Below are 18,809 nucleotides of genomic sequence, written 5' to 3' on the forward strand. Positions count from 1 at the left end.
ACAAATCTTGATAAAAAATGCTCTCTGGTTCCAAGCAAGGCCTCGGTGAGACTTGTTCCCATGGTGCAAGTCCATCGAGGTCAATAAACAGCCCCAAATGTCTGCAAGTCAAACTAGACTCTGCTTTTTCTGTGTTTCCTAAGACTCCGCATGGGGCTGAAGACGCACAGAACTCAGGCTCCTGGCAACCGCAACACTCTCTGGCCAGGGCTCCCCCCGCCCCGTTCTTTGGACACATCGCCAAGGCTCTGGAAGAGTACTCAGGGCAGGGCTCATATATGAGGGTCCCAAGGTTGGCGGCGGCCCTCTGGCTCTGATCACCAACTTTCCTCCCACTTAGGAGGTAGTGCAGTGATGGAGACACAACGGGGCTGGGCTGTCCTAGCTCAGGAGCCCGAAAGGAGACTCTGAGGCCAAGCTTAGCAAGCAGGAGTTTTCCTGGGCAGTGCTCTTGGGGCCAACACCTTTGTTGGGCGAGTGCGAGAGGCAGGGCTGGGCAGAGGGAGCAGGTGAGCCTCGATGCCACCCCGCAGAGGCATCCGGCAATCCTGCGGGGAGCTGTGCCGCTGGGAAGCCCTTCAGAGTTGTTCCCGTTAGAGAGAGGGGGTCAGGCCTTCCTACCCCCTCAGTGACCACTCATCTCTCTCCCCAGCGGGGCTGCCCAGGAAGAGGATGTGGTCTTGGCTGTAGACAATTCCCAGAGAGGACTGAGCTGTGAGCCAGAAGGTGTTGGGAGAATGGGAGACTCTGTCCTGGAGGGGTGTCTGAAGGAGGCAGCTGGCATTCACTACAGTGAGCTCAGCAAATAGCTTCCCAGTGGAACCACCTTCCTTATCTGCAGCTCCACTTTCCCTGGGCTTCACCAACCTATGCAGACAGACGGGGTCCTAGCAGCTGAAACAGCCTGAATTTGCAACACCTCCCTCAAATGAACATAACTCAGATGCCTCCAGGTCTTACCCGCTGGCGTCTGTCAATGTCACATCTGTAGCACTGACCAAACCCACCATTTGTTTGATGAGCAGAGATTCCAGTGTTTGGGGCAGCAGATGAACTCTCCAGTCATTCCCTCTAGAAGCCCCTGGCAGAGTGGGCAGGGGAGAAGGTTTCACATATGATGGAACCACTGCCTCTATCTCCGGTCCAACCCTCCTTCTGTTCTGTGCAGTCTCCTACTGAGCTGCCCATGGGCTTCTAGCCATGCCTACTCATGCGCAATGCCTGGGCCACTTCTGACCATCTCACCCTCTTCCACCCCACCTCTGGCCAGCAGAAAATTTCCATCCTTGCCCTTCTCCTGGCCAGCTCCTGCAGAAGGGTTGCTGGGTTTCAAGTGACGGCTCTCTCATTGATGCCCCAGCCGGTCACCTTCCTGGATCACAGGGTCTTGGGGGGGGGGGCGTGGTCAGGCCAGCCTCAGGCCATATCTGGAATGTGTACACACATCTCGGGCCCTGCTGCTAAGGCTGATCCACGCTGCTGGACCTTTGCTACGGCCACTGTGACTTCCTCACCAAAGGCTCACTCCATCTTCCACGTCGCCCAACTTTGGGGAACCCATTCTATCAGATCGTTCTCTATGTCTGAACCCTGATTATGAACTGGCTTTAAGTTTTTCCCACTAGACTCTTAGGATGTGTCTGAACATTTATTTTTCTGTCCAGAACTTTCCAAGAGAATCGAGAAGCTTCCTCTCATTTCTTGACAGTTGAAAAGTACCCATGCATGGCAAGCAGGGGAACTCTGAGAGACTTTGCTATTTAATTCCAGAACCATACTAAGAGAATCATGACAACGCAGCACAAAATGACAGCACACAAAGCAACTGGTGTCCTTTCAAGGTCTGTTTGACAAAGGGATAGAAGAAATGCTTTGGAAATGCACATTTAAAAGTGTCCCACCTAGGGACTTCCCTGGCGGTCCAGTGGTTATGACTCCATGCTTCCACTGCAGGGGGCACAGTTTCTATCCCTGGTCAGGGAACTAAGATCCCACATCCCATATGCTGCATGGCGTGGCCAAAAAAAAAAAAGTGTCCCACCTACACTTGGATGATGGCCCAGCTCCACTGGTCACCCTCAGCATGATCTAGACTGGGATGACCACAGCTGTGTGGGTCAGAAGAGCTGGATTCTTACTCTGGCTTATCCTTTCTTTGCTGTGTGCACCTGTCCTACCTGGGCCTCAACTTTCTCATTTGTAAAATGGAGATACGGCAGCCTTGACTACCAGAGTGTAACCTTGGATGTCAAGTGAGGTGATGTCTGTGAAGGAATTTGTCAGGTATGAATTACACAGATGTGGAGACCAAGATGGCTGTGAAACTCACTGCCTTCATCAAGAATGCCTGGGCCGAGGAGCCGGAACTGTCCCATCCTTCACCATTTGGGCCTCGCTATAATTCTGCCCACACTCGGCCCCTACACCATGTACAATGTCTTGGTCAACCAGGCCACACCCTACAGCCACCCAGAGCTCCTCCGAGATGATGGGAACGTGCCCAGTTACCCCCAGGACACCAAGGCCCAGCTTGGAGTGGAAGGAGGAAGTGTGAGCACACCGTCCTCAGTGGCCCCCAATAACAATGTGAAAACGGAATAAATAAATAAATTACACATAGAAAACAAACTAGTGAATATAACAAAAAAGAAACAGATACAGAGAAGAAACTAGTGGTTATTGGTGGGGAGAGGGAAGCGGGGGAGGGAGAAGATAGGGGTAGGGGATTATGAGGTACAAACTGCTGTCTATAAAGTAAGTAAGCTACAAGGATATATTGCGCAACACAGGGAATATAGCCAGTATTTTATAATAACTATAGATGGAGTATAACCTTTAAAAATTTTGAATCACTTTGTTATATACCTGAAACTTACATAATACCTCAATTAAAAAAACAGGGGCTTCCCTGGTGGCGCAGTGGTTGAGAGTCTGCCTGCCAATGCAGGGGACACGGGTTCGAGCCCTGGTCTGGGAAGATCCCACATGCCGCGGAGCGGCTGGGCCCGTGAGCCACAATTACTGAGCCTGTTCGTCTGGAGCCTGTGCTCCGCAACAAGAGGGGCCGCGATAGTGAGAGGCCCGCGCACCACGATGAAGAGCGGCCCCCACTTGCTGCAGCTAGAGAAAGCCCTCGCACAGAAACAAAGACCCAACATAGCAATCAATCAATCAATAAATCTTTAAAAAAAACAGAAAAGAGAATGTAAGTTCAATGACGATAAGGACATTTTATGCTTTACATATCTTTGTATTCTTTGAGCCTGGTAACTACACTGTACGTAGTAGAAACTCAAATACATTCACTGAATGAAAGAAAGAAATTACACAAAGGTGGGGTCCACTTTCCAGCTTCGTGGTCTAGCAGCTGCAGCCACACTGGGAGGTCACTAGCACACGCTGTTTATTCTCTATTCCTGAGTCCACACGTGTGGCCCTCAGCCAGAGGCAGGATGTGTACGAGCTGTATCAACACAACCCCTCCCCGATAGGTTCCCAGATGCCCTGGTCGGGGCTGGGAGAAGACGTAGGTTTTGAAAAATCGCCTCAATAAGTTCCACCATGACCCCCCGCCTCCCAAGTTAAGCCCCCCAGGCTCAACTCCTTCAAAGAACCCACTGAGGATCAAAGGCCCTGGAATTCCCGACACCTTTAGCTCATTCAGAGCAAGAAGTTCACCAGACCTTCTTGAACTGTAAGCGATGTCAGACACAGCAACCTCCCCTGTGTTTTCCTAATGTGGGTCCTCACTCCCCAGCTCATTCGCTGGCTGCCTGGCCCATCTGGAGAGGTCTGGGGTGCAGCAAATGGTTTCCAAATGTCTGAATTTAATGAGACACATCTTTTCTAAAGCCATTCTAGAAAGAGATAGTGGCTTCCAGTGGGAGGTAAAGAGACCCCCTGGAAGCCATTAATCTTCCCACGTCTTAGGGCGTGCTAGGCAAGCAGTTTGGAAGGAGGCCAAACCCAACTGAGGACCCAGGGAGGATCACTTTGGGGTGAGCCTGGCAAGTCGACTCTCTAAGAATGTGTACCTCAGCTGTCACCAAGGCCACTGCTGGATCCCAGCTTGGGAGGGGAGAGGAGACAGGGATAAGAGTGGTGACACTCTCTCAGCGTGTTCTGCACCCCAGGCCCAGCCCTGTCCAAGCTCCACCTCATCCAGTCCTCACAACAACCCGATGAGGTAGGTTCTATTTTTTTTTTAATTGATTTATTTATTATTTATTTTTGGCTGTGTTAGGTCTTTGTTGCTGCACGCGGGCTTTCTTTAGATGTGGCGAGCGGGGGCTACTCTTCATTGCGGTGCGCGGGCTTCTCATTGTGGTGTCTTCTCTTATTGCAGAGCACGGACTCTAGGCAAGTGGGCTCACTAGTTGTGGCTCGCGGGCTCAGTAGTTGTGATGCACGGGCTTAGTTGCTCCGCAGCATATGAGATCTTCCCGGACCAGGGCTCGAACCCGTGTCCCCTGCATTGGCAGGCAGACCCTTAACCTCTGCACCACCAGGGAAGTCCCCCAATGAGGTAGGTTCTTTATTAGCCCACTTTACAGATTGGGAAGCCAAGGCTCAGGGAAGGTAACTGTCGCCAATAGCCAACAAGTGTCAGGACTAGGATTTGACCCTTGCTGTCCAACCACTATGTTATGCCCCCAGAGAGAGGTTGAGGCATTGCTTCTCAGAGGAAAACTGAATGATCCCCCAGATGAGAACTCAGAAAAAGGCCTTCCTTTAGGCTTAGCAGGCGTGGGGTGAGTGGCATGGGAGTGGGTTGGGGATGTGGGGAGGAATGGGAGCCCCCAGACCTGGGACAGCCCCTGGCACCTGTCTGGGCTTTCCATTTGGTGGTGAAGTCTCTGCCACCATCCCCAGGGCTACCCAGCCTCCCTTTCCTTGGCCTCTTCCTGTCCATCTTTTCCTCAGGGTGGGGGGGTGCCCCACAGTTCAGAGCACAGCCGAGCTGGTCCTCTGGCCTCGGTATCCCATCTGTTCTACTCTCCTCCTTTCTCCAGGAGGAGGAAATGCCCATTTTACCTGAACACACTTGGGCATTGAGCCTCTTAGGAGCTGTCTGCGGGAGCTGCAGCCTGAAACGTGAAGCATGGGAAAGGCTGGTCCCCCACCCTGCCTCACACAGCTGCAAGTCAGTAGGAGGCCTGCTTGAGACAAGCAGCACTTTGTCATTTATTTTTCCTTTCCTCTTTTTTTTAAACACTTATATTCCATAATAGCTGGTATTCCTCAGTGTTTACTCTCATCATTATAAAGCCCTTATTCCTTAAATGTTTGCTTAACATTTTTTGCAGAGCAAAGGAGAAAGCTCCATGGGCCTCTGCAAACAGCTGCTTCCCAAAGACAAGGGAGGAAAATACCCAAAGCAATGCTGAGGTAAAAGGGTCCGTGAGCCCTGGGAGGTTCTCCTGGCAGTCCGAAGGCTGTGGCTCGTTGCCAAGGCCATCATATGGCTGCCTTTACAGCCCACTCACTGACCAGTCTCTGGGGCCCATGAAGGCCATGGAGGTTATGACAAAAAAGTCATCTCGGGACTTCCCTGGAGGTCTGGTGGTTAAGACTCCACGCTTCTGGACTTCCCTGGTGGTGCAGTGGTTACGAATCCACCTGTGAATGCAGGGAACACGGGTTTGATCCCTGGTCCAGGAAGATCCCACATGCTGTGGAGCAGCTAAACCCATGCGCCACAACTACTGAGCCCATGTGCCACAACTACTGAAGCCCCTGCACCTAGACCCCGTGCTCCGCAACAAGAGAAGCCACTGCAATGAGAAGCCCGCGCACCATAACGAAGAGTAGCCCCCACGCACCGCAACTAGAGAAAGCCCTCGCGCAGCAACAAAGACCCAATGCAGCCAAATTAATTAATTAATTAATTTTAAAAAAAGACTCCATGCTTCCACTGCAGGGGGCACGGGTTTGATCCCTGGTCGGGGAACTAAGATCTTGCATGCTATGTGGCATGGCCAAAAGAGAAAAAAGAAAAAGAAAAAAGAAAAGGGGAGAAAACAGTTTCCAATTTATTACAAAAAGAAAGAAAGAAAGAAAAAGAAAAAAGGTCATCTCACCTTCCACCCAGAAGCATTCAGTGGGATGTGCCCACAGTGCTAGAACAGTTCAAATGACCCACACCCCAGTGGGGCCTCCGAGCTCAGGCCCCAGCAGGGTAGAAGTTTCTTTGGGGAGCTCTGAGACCAGGATTGGCTCCAGAATAGCCTGATAGCACCCCCAGCCAGGCATCTCCAGCGACTTCTTGGCAGGTCAACGTCATGGTCTCTCCTGTGGCCCCTTCTCCCTGAATTAACGCCTTAAATCTGCAAAACTCCTTGTGATTTTCAAAACACTTTCACACATATTTTTTATTTGATCCTCACATTACCCTGGAGGAAGGCACCTGGCAGATGAGTAACTGAAGCATTGGAAGCTTAATGGCTTGCCTAAGGTCACTTCGTGTTATGGACTGAATGTCTGTGTCCCCTTCCCTCAAATTCATATGAGGAGGCCCTACCCTCCAATGTTAGGTATTTGGACATGGGTCTTTGGAAGGTATTACATTTAGATGAGCTCATGAGGGTGGGGTCCTCATGATGGGATTCGTGCCCTTATAAGAAAAGGTATCAGAGAGCTTGTTTTCGCTCTCTCCCCCCATGTTCATGCTCACACACACAGGGAAGAGGTCATATGAGCACACAGCAGGATGGCGGCCATCTGCAACCCAAGGAGAGAGCTCTCACCAGAAGCTGACCATGCTGGCACCTTGATTTTGGACTTCTAGCCTCCAGACTGTGAGAAATAAATGTCTGCTGTTTACGCCATCCAGCCCATGGCATTTTGCTACAGCAGCCCGAGCAAGTAACACATACACTTGGCTTCTAAGATCCTGTTGGAACACCAAGGTCTATGGCCTCAGCACCTCTCAGTGAATGGTCCCATTCTCCAGCTCCTAACCCCAGAAAACCGGATGCCATCCTGATTCCTCCCCTCCAGTCACCTCCAACCCACCATTCTACCCTAAATATCTCTGCAGCCCAACCCTGACACTCTGTCCCTATAGCCACTGCCTCCATTCAGGTCTTTATTTCTCACTTGGATGAATGTAATGCCCTCCTCCCCATTCTCCACCTGGCACGCAGAACACACACACCTGGTTATGATTCTCCTCCAAGTCACCTTTTAGTGATCCCCCATGGCCTTCAGGGTCAAGCCCAAGCCCCTGGCACCTTCAGGGCCCTCATGGGTCACCTGATTCCTTCTGAGCAGGCATATTGCTCCCAGGCCTGGGCATGGCACCCAGCTCCAGCCCACCACCCCTCAGAACCCTGCTGGATGACTCCTAGTCACCCCTCAAGATCAAACTCAGCCTCACCTCTTCTGGGAAGCCTTCCCAGAGTCCCCCAGTCTCAGTCAGGGGCTCCCAAAGCCCCAGGTTCCTCCTCTTATCATGAAGCTGGTCCTCCTGGGATATTCCTGTGTGCCGATCCTCTTTCCCTTCCACTGGACTCTGAGTTCCATGGGACAGAGGACTGAGGTCTAACCTCCATATTACCTGGCTCTGGCTTAGGATACAGTTTTTGAGGGACTGAATAGGTCCAAGGACTTCAGTTGGATTCCTGAGATGCAGACTCTGTTTAGGATAGGATTTTAGAATTCCTTCTCCAAGTCTGTTGTCTTCACTCTGTCTGGCTCTAAACCTGGCTTCTTTGAAAAAGTGCCCATGCTGACTCCAGCCAGGCTTCGCAGATCCCAACTGCCTCATCCTCACCTCCACCCACACCCACCCACCTCCAGGGGTGAAACGGTACACAAAGGCAGAACCAGGTGCCACCTGAGAAACAGTCCTGAAGATACGTCCCAGGCATCTGCTAGTTAAAGGACATCCAGCCTCCTGGAGGAGGGGACAGAGAGAAGGGATAGAATACAACTGTTTTGCCTGTTTGGGGGTTGGTGGGGGTGGGTAGTGTATACTTACTTCTGCGGTGACTGTATGCGGGTAAATGGACAATGTCTGTCATCTGTTTAGGGACCTGTTTTGTATTCTCCCAACCCTACACCCATTTTTCTTTTCTTTTTTGAATGTACTTTTTTTTTTTTTTTAAACCAAGGTTGTAGAATTCCAAATTTTTTTTCAACCTTGGAACCTGAAGTAGAATGTCCTCAAGTGGACGGATTTTAGTCCTTAGAGAGTCAGTGTGTGTGTTGCTGCTTATTTAAATACAGTTCAGGTGGAGCCCCAAGAGTGCCAAGGTCCTCCCTATGCCTTCCAGATGCCCTTCTTCTTCCTAAAACCAGGAGAGGTGAGCACCTGAGCAGGGAATCTCAGGTGACTTAATTTAGTTCACCGGTGCCTACTCTGAAGAGCTGGGTGTCCGTTCTTGAAGAAACAAACTCACTGGAAGGGCATGTTTTCTTATTATATACTAATAACTTCTTATACTAATTTGTACCAGAAGTTCCTTGATTGTGACTTATGCCAAGTAATTATGAAGAATTTTTTTTCTGAGTATTGCATGAAGGCTACCAAGTTGGAACAGGCAAGTCCTGGATGTGAAAGCTTTAATTTATCTACCTCATTCATGTGTTATTTTTGTAGCTATAGTCTCTATTTTCTTATTTGATGACCGCTGAAGTGTTCCTAGGCCCTGTCGTAAACCTAAGAGTTAACGTATTGGTGGGAGCCGCTGGAAGTTCAAGATGTTGTTGTGATTCTTTTTTTCTTAATCCCCCTTTTGTATATGTGATATTAAGCAGACGATGAGGCGTTACTCTTGAGGATTTAACAAGGAAGGAGAAAGAAAGACCCACATTTCCGGGTGAAGTCTTTGCCCCTCTATGTGGAGAAGTCGATTGCGACTGTTCTCAAGTCTGTCTCTTGGTAATTGCACCTGACTTTAGGACGCCCCAAAAATTTTTTTTTGTTTTGCCAAGTTGTGCCTTTCCTTCTGGAATTGTAAGAGAACACAATAATAGTACCTGTTTACACTGTGAAGTGGATATTGTTACAGAAAATATACCAGAGGCTTTCTCACTTGTTAAGCTAGTAATGCCTTGTGAATGTATGATCTATGAAGAAATCCCTGTAGTTTTTACCTGTTGATGCTGTCTGTTGGAGAATAAATTTTGGATGGTTCTTTTTTTCACACAAAAGAAAAAAAAAAAAAAGGCTCAGGCCCCTTGGTCCTAGGGGCCTGAGCTGACCCCTAGGACCAAGGAAGTGGCACAGGTGGCCGTGTCAGAGGCTGTGACCCCTACTTGCGGTTCTACTCTACTCCGCGGAGTCGAGGCTGGGAAGCATCTGTGTAGGCGGGGTCTCCCTTTCCCAGTCTCCCGAGCGTCTTGGAGGGGCCTGTGGCTGGGCTCTGACCTACAGAATGTGGTCGAAGTGGGGTTCATGGCTTCCAGGCCTGGCCCCTACCAGCCTCCTGCAGGACCCTCCACTTCCTTGGGGCTTCCGGGGAGCTGTCCTTGCAGGATGGCAGCGTTACCCTCAGCCCAGGCCCTGAATGGGACTCGACTCCCCCTCCCGCCACTGCCAGCTGCACTTCACGTGAGCAAAACAGAAACTCCTTTTGCGTTAAGCCCCCGAGATCTGGGGCTTATCTGCCATTCACGCAGTGGGAAAGCCAGAGCCAGGCAGACAAAAGTGCTCGTGGGATCAGCCAGAGCTCCTGGAAGGAATCGGAGTCTGCATAAGAGCCAGTGGGTGGGTGACTCTGGGGTGGGCATACCTGGTCCAGGTCCTGCCTCTACCGTTTACTGGAAGGATGTGCTTGGGCCAGTCGCTTGCCCTCTCTGGGCCTCAGTTTTCCTCTGTAACATGGGGATTAGTCTTAGTACACACCTCAGAAGGTTGTTCTAGAGGATGCTGTTGGAGACTCACCCTGCCCCTCCTTCCGAAGCTGGGCTGCTATCAGCTTCCAGCTGTACCCTTCTCTGTCCCCCTTCAGCCACCTCCTCACCCAGAGATTCCTTCGAGGTTATACCCCTACTCCCCACCCGGGGTTGGGGAGAGTCAATCTGAAAAACAGATTGAGGAGAACAAAGCCCTTGCCTTCAAGCAGCAACTCTGCGATGTCAGAACTTCTGTGGTATCAGGCTGCGGTTACACTCCAGCAAGACCGCCCCCCGGTTTCCCCTCTTCCCCTGCCCCATCCTTGCTTCCCTCACATCTACGATAGTGCCCACTCATTAAGTCACCTGCCTAAGAATCCTCATCTCAAATCTGCGTCTGGTCAACCCTCTCTAAAACAGTTGTGAGATTATGCGGGTCAAACAGTGCCTGGCATACGGCAGGATCTTACGAGAAGGGAGCGAGCGTGATTACTATTCCTGCCAGAGCCAGTGCTGGTAGGGCCAACCCACGGCTGCAGAGCCACGGCTGCAGAGCCACGGCTGCAGAGCCACGGCCTCAGGCTATGACGGCACTAAAATGCACCGCCTGCCCTGAGCTGAGCTCACCCCACCAGGCCCAGAGGAGGTAATTCAAGCAGAGAAGCTGAGTTTGTACACAGCTCACAGCCCCCAGTGCGAGGGGTCGGTGAAATACTACCCATGGCAGCTCTCTTGTGGATACAGAGCTCTGATTGTTCCAAGTAACCAGGAACATTCCTTTGTAATAAATAAGCTGTCAGCAAGAAGGAACAGAAAGTCTGGAAACCTGGATGACCGGGCACAAAGCTGATCTTATGAATAGGCAATCAAGTATGATTTGAGAGACGCCAAAAATCTCAACTTTCTAAACTCACAGCTTGTCCCAAAGCCCCTGCCCTCCCCAACCAAGGTTCCTGAAATGCCCCCATTCAAAATGCATTCCTTAGAGTTTTGAGCACAGGTTTAGAGTCAAATGGACTTTGGGGGTCTGTGACCCACAAGAGAAGAAGTGTCAAATTCAAGCCTACGTCTTAAGCAGAGCACGACTGGGTATCAGAAGTCTCCAGGTGGTGCCAGGCGGTCGGTGCCTCCTCCAGGTTCGTACCACACTTCAGTGGTTTTGTTCCATGAAAACGATCAACTGCCAAGTTCACAGACACAGAAAATAGAATGGTGGCTGCAGGGACTGGGGGAGGGGAGAGTGAGGCGTCGTTTAATGGGTACAGGGTTTCAGTGTGGGACGTGAAAGAGTTCTGCGGATGGATGGTGGTGATAGTTGTACAACAATGTGAATGCATTTAATGCCACTGAACTGTACCCTTAAAAATGGTTAAGATAATAAATTTTAGGTTATGTACGTTTTTCCACAATTAAAAACAAAAACAAAAGACCACTACAATCAGCCAAAGACAAAGGTAGCTTTGATGCTCACTGTGCCGGAAAGGTTGAAGGGGCCTGGCCCCAAGCTCCCAAAGGCCTTGAGAGGCAGCACCTGAACCAGGTGCTGGGCCAGGCCTGCCTCCCCAGGGCGTGTGCAGTGCAGGGTGGGGCGCCGGGACAGAGCAACAAGTGGGGAGGGGAACACAAGCCCTGCGCCCCAGGAGAGCATCGGGAAACCCTTCCACACCTCCCACGTTTCAGATGAAACAAGGCGGATATGCTGCGGGGTGAAAAGGAGAGGCTCTGGGGGCTCGGCTTCCTGATTCTCTGCAAGGACCACTGAGAGTGCCGCCCATGGGTAGGTCCGGGCCAGGCGGGCTCTGATAGTCAATCAACGAACAAGCATTTCCGGGGCTGCACCAGGGCACTGGGGATGCAAGGATGAGCGAGAGCCTCTGTCCTGCCCTGGATCCCAGCGGGAAGCCCGAGAGGTGAACGGGCAGGTTCAGCCCTGTGTGGTGGGGATTCGGGTGAGGGAGCCAGTCAGGGTAGGGGTGTGTTGAAGGAGTTGGGGAGAGTACTTGAAGGGAATTGGGGGCCGAGGAGTAGGCTTCCAGGTAAGGGGGAAGATCCAGGCAGACCTCTCACGTTCTCTCCACCCCGCTCCTCATTTGTCTGGGGTCTTGCTGACAGACTACAAGCTAAGGGAAAGACAGACTGAGGTCTTGATGGTCCACATGGTTGCCCCTTTAAGAATTCGCCACATTATTACTAAGACCGACTTGGCAAGAAAATGAAAGCTCTCTTGGGGCCAGGTGGGCATGGGGGACAAATTCCCCATACAACGAAGAACGTGTCCTGGGTGCCCTCCACCCTCATCCCCCCTCCGCCATGAGAGAGGGACAGAGGGTGGCCGTGAATGATGCCGAGCAGTGTGCCTTTGTTTCTGCGGCATGTGGTTTCCAGGGAGACCAGGGTCACTGCCTACGGGTAAACACCCACCCACACAGCTTGAGAACAGGATGTATCCTCCGAGCCCTCCTGCGATGGAGGCCTCAACTACTTATATCCATAATTGTGTCCCCATGGGGATTTCAAGTGATGCTCTGACCCAGACATCCAAAGGATAGCAATGGACGCTTCTGGAGACGAGAAGCCTCCTGCCCTGCGTCACGTCCTAGGCCCTGCTCTTTCTCTCTGTCTGTCTGTCTGTCTCTCTCGACCATCTCTCAGCTGGTTCTGAAGTTGGGCAGGGAAGAGAGAAGGGTTACACCCTGACGCCCCGGAACCTTCCTCACGGCTCCTGTTGTGTATCTTCCTTTCCCAGGGGGGTCCTGGTGTGTGACTTTCAGGACCACGGGGGAAGGATGTGATCTCTCCTTCTGAAACTGCTGACTTTAGCCTGACTCCCCTGGCTACAAGTCCAACCCTAGGGACGGTGGGGGGAAGGGGAGCAGGGGTGGAGAAATGAGGGGCGAGGCGGTTGTCGTGCATTTATTGCACGTCTGTGAGCACTGCACACGCCCCCTCATCCTCACGCCACCCTGGAGGCTGGGGGTGTGCACCCTTGTTACTGACTGCGAGGAAACCCACACGCAGGGCGTCCCTTGACCACATCCTCACCGCTGGGAAGTCGGGGGCAGGGCCCTGCTCAGGTCTGGCTGAATTCAAAGCCCTTAACTCACTAAAATATACTGTCCCCTGAGACAGGGATGGAACTTCTGTGAACACCTAGCAGAAACCAAATTCAAATGGTTTTGGGGGTGTTTTGTTTTTCAGTAAACATAACACCCCGCTGCCTTGTGGAGACCAGACAGACGCCCCTCCGGGTCTCCCAGTCCAGTAGACACGCTAGTCTGTGTGTCCTCTCTCTGTCTCTCTGTCTCTTTCTCTCCCTGTCTCTCTCTCTGTGTGCCTCCTTCTCCCTGTATCTCTCTGTCTCTGTCTTCCTCTATTTCTATCCCTCCCTCCCTTCCCTATTCACCCTCATCAAGTTTGATTTCCCCAGTAGACAGCTTTCCAGCTGTAATAATATAGTCCATCTTCTGGAGCTTAAGGCACTTTTACATATTATCTCATTTGTCTTCGCAGCATCTCTGTAAGGTGATGGCTTGACAGAAATAGTGAAACAAGAAACGAGAGCTATAAAAGAACTTACACAGTGTTCTGTACCAAAGCAGGGAGGTGCTGGGGGTCCATGAGAATACCCACTGGGCCTGGCATATGAGGCTTCATAGCCACCTGCATCTAACTCCTCCAACAAGCCAGGAAGTGGGTCATTTTAAGAACAGAAGATGTGCTATGGTATCAACGTGAAGGAAGGAATTAACTCTGCCTGAAGCATACTCTCTGAAATGACCATGTGACATTTGTGCTCAGCCTTCAAGGATGGGTAGGATTTTTCTAGGTCAACTACAGGAAGAACAAGAATGATCTGGAACAGAGAGGTGCCAGTGTCCTGGCTCGTTTGGGCTTGTGGGACTGGATAACCAGGTGCCTGATGTGGGCAGTGGAATAAAGATGAGATTCCAGAGGCCACGGTGATTTTTCCTTGGGCCAATGCTGTGAGTGTACCAAGGGGTTTAGGACACAGTCCTGCCCACTTGGAGCTTATAACCTAATTGGGGAAATAAGATCAGTAGGCATTGAACCATTGGAGCCATTGCCTTAGAGGATGTAGCTCTAAGTCCAATTGAAATAACATTCCAAAGAAAGGAAAGATCAAGTATGGGCAAGGTAAGTTCAAGAAGTCATCACAGGAGAGGGAGGAGGTGAACTGGGGGGAAAGGGAAGTATTTAGGGAGGCAAAGAGGAGAGGGACCTGTGGGGAAGCCAGAGGGAAAGTCGGGGTGGGAGCCCGTTAGGCCTCTGTCCTCTCAGCGTCACATTTGTCCCCAGACCGCCCCCCTTTCCCATCACCCTGCCCCGCATGATCCTGACTTGATCCACGGGTTGATACTTCGGGGGGAATATAATGGGTCATTATATCGCTCTCCTTTTTACGTGAAAAGTCTACCACGGCTCCTTTTTTGGTGGAAAGTAAGTAAATCAAGGGGCGTGGGGTATCCAGTTCCCTGAGGGGGAGGATGGAAATGTTGTCAGCCCCTGAACTGGATTTTCTGCCTGCCTAGTCCTTTCCATTGGCAAATTCAGGTTCCAGCTTTGTTTCTCATGCCTGGAACCTCTTGAGAGACACTGGCTGGCCCAAGGGACTCTAGGGAGATTGAAGCATATTGGTCCTCAACAATTAGTTTTAGAACGAATGAGTGAGTGAATGAATTAATGAATGAGAACCCAAACTCCCTTTCCTTTCCCTTCCATCACCCATTACAGGCAGCTCACCAGGGTCCTGTGTCTGATATTTGTCATTCCTTGGTATCTGCGGGGGACTGGTTCCAGGAACCCCACAGATACCAAAATCCACAGATGCTCAAGTCCCTTATATAAAATGGTGTGGTATTTGCATAAAACCTACACATCCTCCCGCATACTTTAAATCATCTCTAGATTACTTATAATACCTAATACAACATAAATGCTACATAAATAGATGATCCAAGCAGAAAATTCAAGTTTTGCTTTTTGGAACTTTCTGGAACTTTTTTCTCTCCAGTATTTTCGATCTGCCGTTGGTTGAATCTGCCAGTGGAGAACCTGCAGATACAGAGGGTTGGCCGTACTCAACTTTAGCCAAATGCTGTTCTAAGTACCTTATTCATATTCTCTCTCACTCCCTCGACATCCCTGAGTATGTTCATGCACATCTGACAGCTGAGAAAATGGAGGTTCAGGGAAGTTGTTAATAATACCAATGATAGGGGTTTCCCTGGTGGCGCAGTGGTTGAGAATCTGCTTGCCAATGCAGGGGACACGGGTTCGAGCCCTGGTCTGGGAAGATCCCACATGCCGCGGAGCAACTAGGCCCGTGAGCCACAACTACTGAGCCTGCGCATCTGGAGCCTCTGCTCCGCAACAAGAGAGGCCGCAATAGTGAGAGGCCTGTGCACCGTGATGAAGAGTGGCCCCTGCTTGCCGCAACTGTAGAAAGCCCTCGCACAGAAACGAAGACCCAACACAGACAAAAATAAATAAATAAATAATTTTTAAAAATAATAATAATAATACCAATGATAATAATAATGTCAATGATTGCTGACTCTCACTGAGCACTGAATATGTGTCAGGCATTGTCTAAATGGTATAAACACATTATCCCATTTAACCCCATAGCAACACTATGAGGTAGCCATTTCGAAGATAAGGAAACCATGAAAGAGCTAAGTGATGCAGCAAGTTCACACAGCAACTGAATGAATGAAGGAGAAGATGAATGGGCACTAAGAAAGCAGGTGGGATCTTAGTTTCCCGACCAGGAATCGAACCCACGGCCCTTGCATAGGAAGTTTGGAGTCTTAACCACTGGATCACCAGGGAAGTCCCATCACTTTTCTTTAAATAAATAAATAATATAAAATAAAAAGAAAAAAAAACCTTACCTAACATAATAGGATAACATATATAAATTGCCCAATTGTCCAAAACAATCTTACTCAAAAAATACTAGCTTCCTTCCCTATCTGTAAAATAGAACTAGTCTTGCCTGCCTCTCCCTACCTTACAGGGGTTGGGTGCCAGTGAGACGAGGTATCAAATATGAAGACATTCTGTGACCTATATCTCTATGGGACACAGCTTCCCCCCATCATTCTCCTGGGGAAAGTGTGACGTTGATTTCCCAGCACTCGCTGGCCTCCCGTGGCATGTGTCAATGACTTAGGACCCAGCGTGATGATTTTGCCAGTGGGCTCCAAAGCAGACAGGTCAGTGAGGCCTCTGACATCTTACACTCCCGTCTGCCTGATGGTAAGTGAACTGCCTCTAGCTCCAAGTAAAGCTCAGGAGAGGGGACGGACCACCTCCATGCCCTTCGGGGAAGGACTAGGCCCCGGGAAGGCAGCCCAGAAGACCAGATGTCAGAGTGCAGAGTCCATGAACCAGACAGGAGCAGAAGGGAAAGCCTCTCTAAAGACCAGCGCCCCTACCAGGGATGCCTGGAGGCTGAGTTTCCCAGCAGCCCGCGGTGGAAGGGAGGCTCTGAGCAGAGCATGCGTCTCACTTGGTGCTGCGGCCCCTGGGGAAGCTGGGGTCCAGGGACAGGTCCTGGGAGGCTGATGAACACCTAAGATGGCCCAGGTGTGAAGACAGGGCCACACTTCGGGGCTGTTGAACAGGATGGTGGACGGGGTGGGTGGCTGGATGGGAAGGAGATTGGGCCCAAAGTGCAGAGCAGGAACCAGAAAGCCAGAGGGCGTGAGGCCAGAGGCGGAGCAAGCTCAGAGAACTGCACCCACCTCCTGACCTTCCTGATCCTCTTTCTGACAGCCAGCCCCACAACCAGACAAAGGCACTCACCCTCCCCTCTTAGCCCCATTTCCACATTAGAAAGCCCCAAAAAACATCAATTATCTGCTTCCGTTTTAGAAAGTCTTTAAATAATTAACGATTACGGGATGGCTTTGAACTCCTAAGATAGGAGCTGCTATGGTAATATTATTATTGTTTTGAAAAATAATATGTCTCCAATCACTAGCTGTTGCTAAAGGGTCTGTTATCTTACCCTTGGGGGTAGCTGTTTGCAAGCTGATTAATTAGAACTCCATTTTTCAGACTTTTTAATTTAGATGTTAATAAATTCAATACTTTTATCCATTTGTTGTCCCAAATAAGATCCTTTGGGAATAACTTCTCATTTACGATAGTGACCTGGGCAAGACGGCTCATAAAACTGTATTAAGAATGCCTTCGAGAAACGATGAAAATTCCATTATGAATATACAGTCCTCTTGCAGGCCTGCAAATTACTAGACCCACGACACAGCCCAAACTCCACCATTAAGTTGAATTAATATTCCTGTAAGAACCGTAATCCTTACACAGTCTGACTTTCTGTTTAATTTCTCAACCCAAGCATACTGACTTTTCCATTTAATTGACTTTGCCTCAATCTTTACCCAAAGGAAAAATAAGATACAGAAGCAGAGGGAAAATGACTTCAATTGCGTCTCTCTGCCTTTCCGCTTAGAGGCTGCCCCACTCTACGCTCTGGGCTGAGAGGCAGCCCACCTGGAAGGAGAGACACAGCTCTCGTCCATCAGAGGAACTGGGGACTTGCACAGGGGGCAGGGAAGAGCCCATGTGACATTGGGCACCCTTTCTCAAGATGAAGGTGCCTGAAGATGGCACCCAGGACAAGGGGTGGTCAGAGATTTGGGGGAAGAGAGGGCTTCTGCCCATCCAGGAGGACCAGCTCCCAGCCCTGATGGGAACGACAACCAGCAGCCTCTCTGGGTCTCGGGGCTCTGCCTTGGGGCTGCACAGCAACACAGAACTGCTCTAGATATTTACCGCAGGGGGTAATCTTTCTCAAAAAGCCCCGCTGAAGAGAACCCCACCCGTCCTCTGGGCATCACGGTCCAGCCCCAAACTCTGCAGGGAGCCACAGCCTGGTCCCTGCACTCCCCGTCTCTCCCACCCTCCCCTCTTCTCTGCCCTGCTCCTCCTTTCTGTCACCTGGCCTCTGCTTCCCTTTCCTCCCTCACCTGCTCTCACTCACCCTACGGGCTCTCCTCAAGGTCTTGTTTCACACTCCCAGTAGACCGTAATCGCGGAAACAATAGTAAAGATTCACCCATCACCCCTCAGTTACTTCAGGGTGATCAGAGGCAGTGGAACTACCCCCAAACCACATCTGGAATGTGGGAGGATGGTTTCATAAGCTGTAGCCCCAGTGGCGCCTCTGTTAGCTGCTATTCGAACAAACCTCGTTCCGCGAGCACGGTCCCTGGCGTGAGGTGGGTGCTGTGTGGGAATGAGTAGGGTTGTGGTGACACACGCCTGTCCCCCCATGGAGTGCCACAGTGGCGGGCAGGTCTGGAGACGGCTCTGCCCGGCTAAGCCTTTCCTCACCGCTAGCTTTACTGGGGAGGCAAAAATGGCACCAACAGACCCAGGATGGGTGGATGGAAACATTTCCCTTCAAGAGGGAGCAGCCTGGGCTTCCCTGGTGGCGCAGTGGTTGAGAATCTGCCTGCCAATGCAGGGGACACGGGTTCGAGCCCTGGTCTGGGAAGATCCCACATGCTGCGGAGCAACTGGGCCCGTGAGCCACAACTACTGAGCCTGCGCGTCTGGAGCCTGTGCCCCGCAACGGGAGGGGCCGCGATAGTGAGAGGCCCGCGCACCGCGATGAAGAGTGGCCCCCACTTGCCGCAACTAGAGAAAGCCCTCGCACGAAACGAAGACCCAACACAGCCAAAAATAAATAAAGTAGCCATTAATTTAAAAAAAAAAAAAAAGTGAGGGAGCAGCCTAATCGGACCATATGCTGGGAAGAGAGGTGAGAAAAGAAATCCCCCCGGATCCAAACACAGAACAAGCAGTCGGTGTGCATGGAACAGGCAGCTCTGAACCCCAGTCACAGGGTAGCTTCCCTCCTGCTGTGTGTGCAGGGCCTGCTTCCTCGTGTCTGGGTGAACCGGTAACACCTATGT

At 50.9% G+C, this 18,809-nt stretch overlaps 2 long non-coding RNA genes across 3 annotated transcripts in view; one reads left to right on the top strand and one right to left on the bottom strand.

Moving 5' to 3' along the window:
• The window catches only part of LOC309644570, a 12,225-nt gene extending 1,968 nt beyond the window's left edge, over positions 1 to 10,257 (top strand). The window contains exon 2 of the long non-coding RNA XR_014254496.1: positions 653 to 10,257. This is a non-coding gene — a long non-coding RNA (uncharacterized lncRNA). The remainder of the gene's footprint in view (positions 1 to 652) is intronic.
• Positions 1 to 18,809, bottom strand: part of LOC309644556 — a 49,166-nt gene that overhangs the window by 25,866 nt on the left and 4,491 nt on the right. The window lies entirely within an intron of this gene.

This window comes from Balaenoptera physalus (genome assembly GCF_965194825.1).
Source record: "Balaenoptera physalus genome assembly, chromosome: 1".
In the NCBI taxonomy this organism is placed as follows: domain Eukaryota; kingdom Metazoa; phylum Chordata; class Mammalia; order Artiodactyla; family Balaenopteridae; genus Balaenoptera; species Balaenoptera physalus.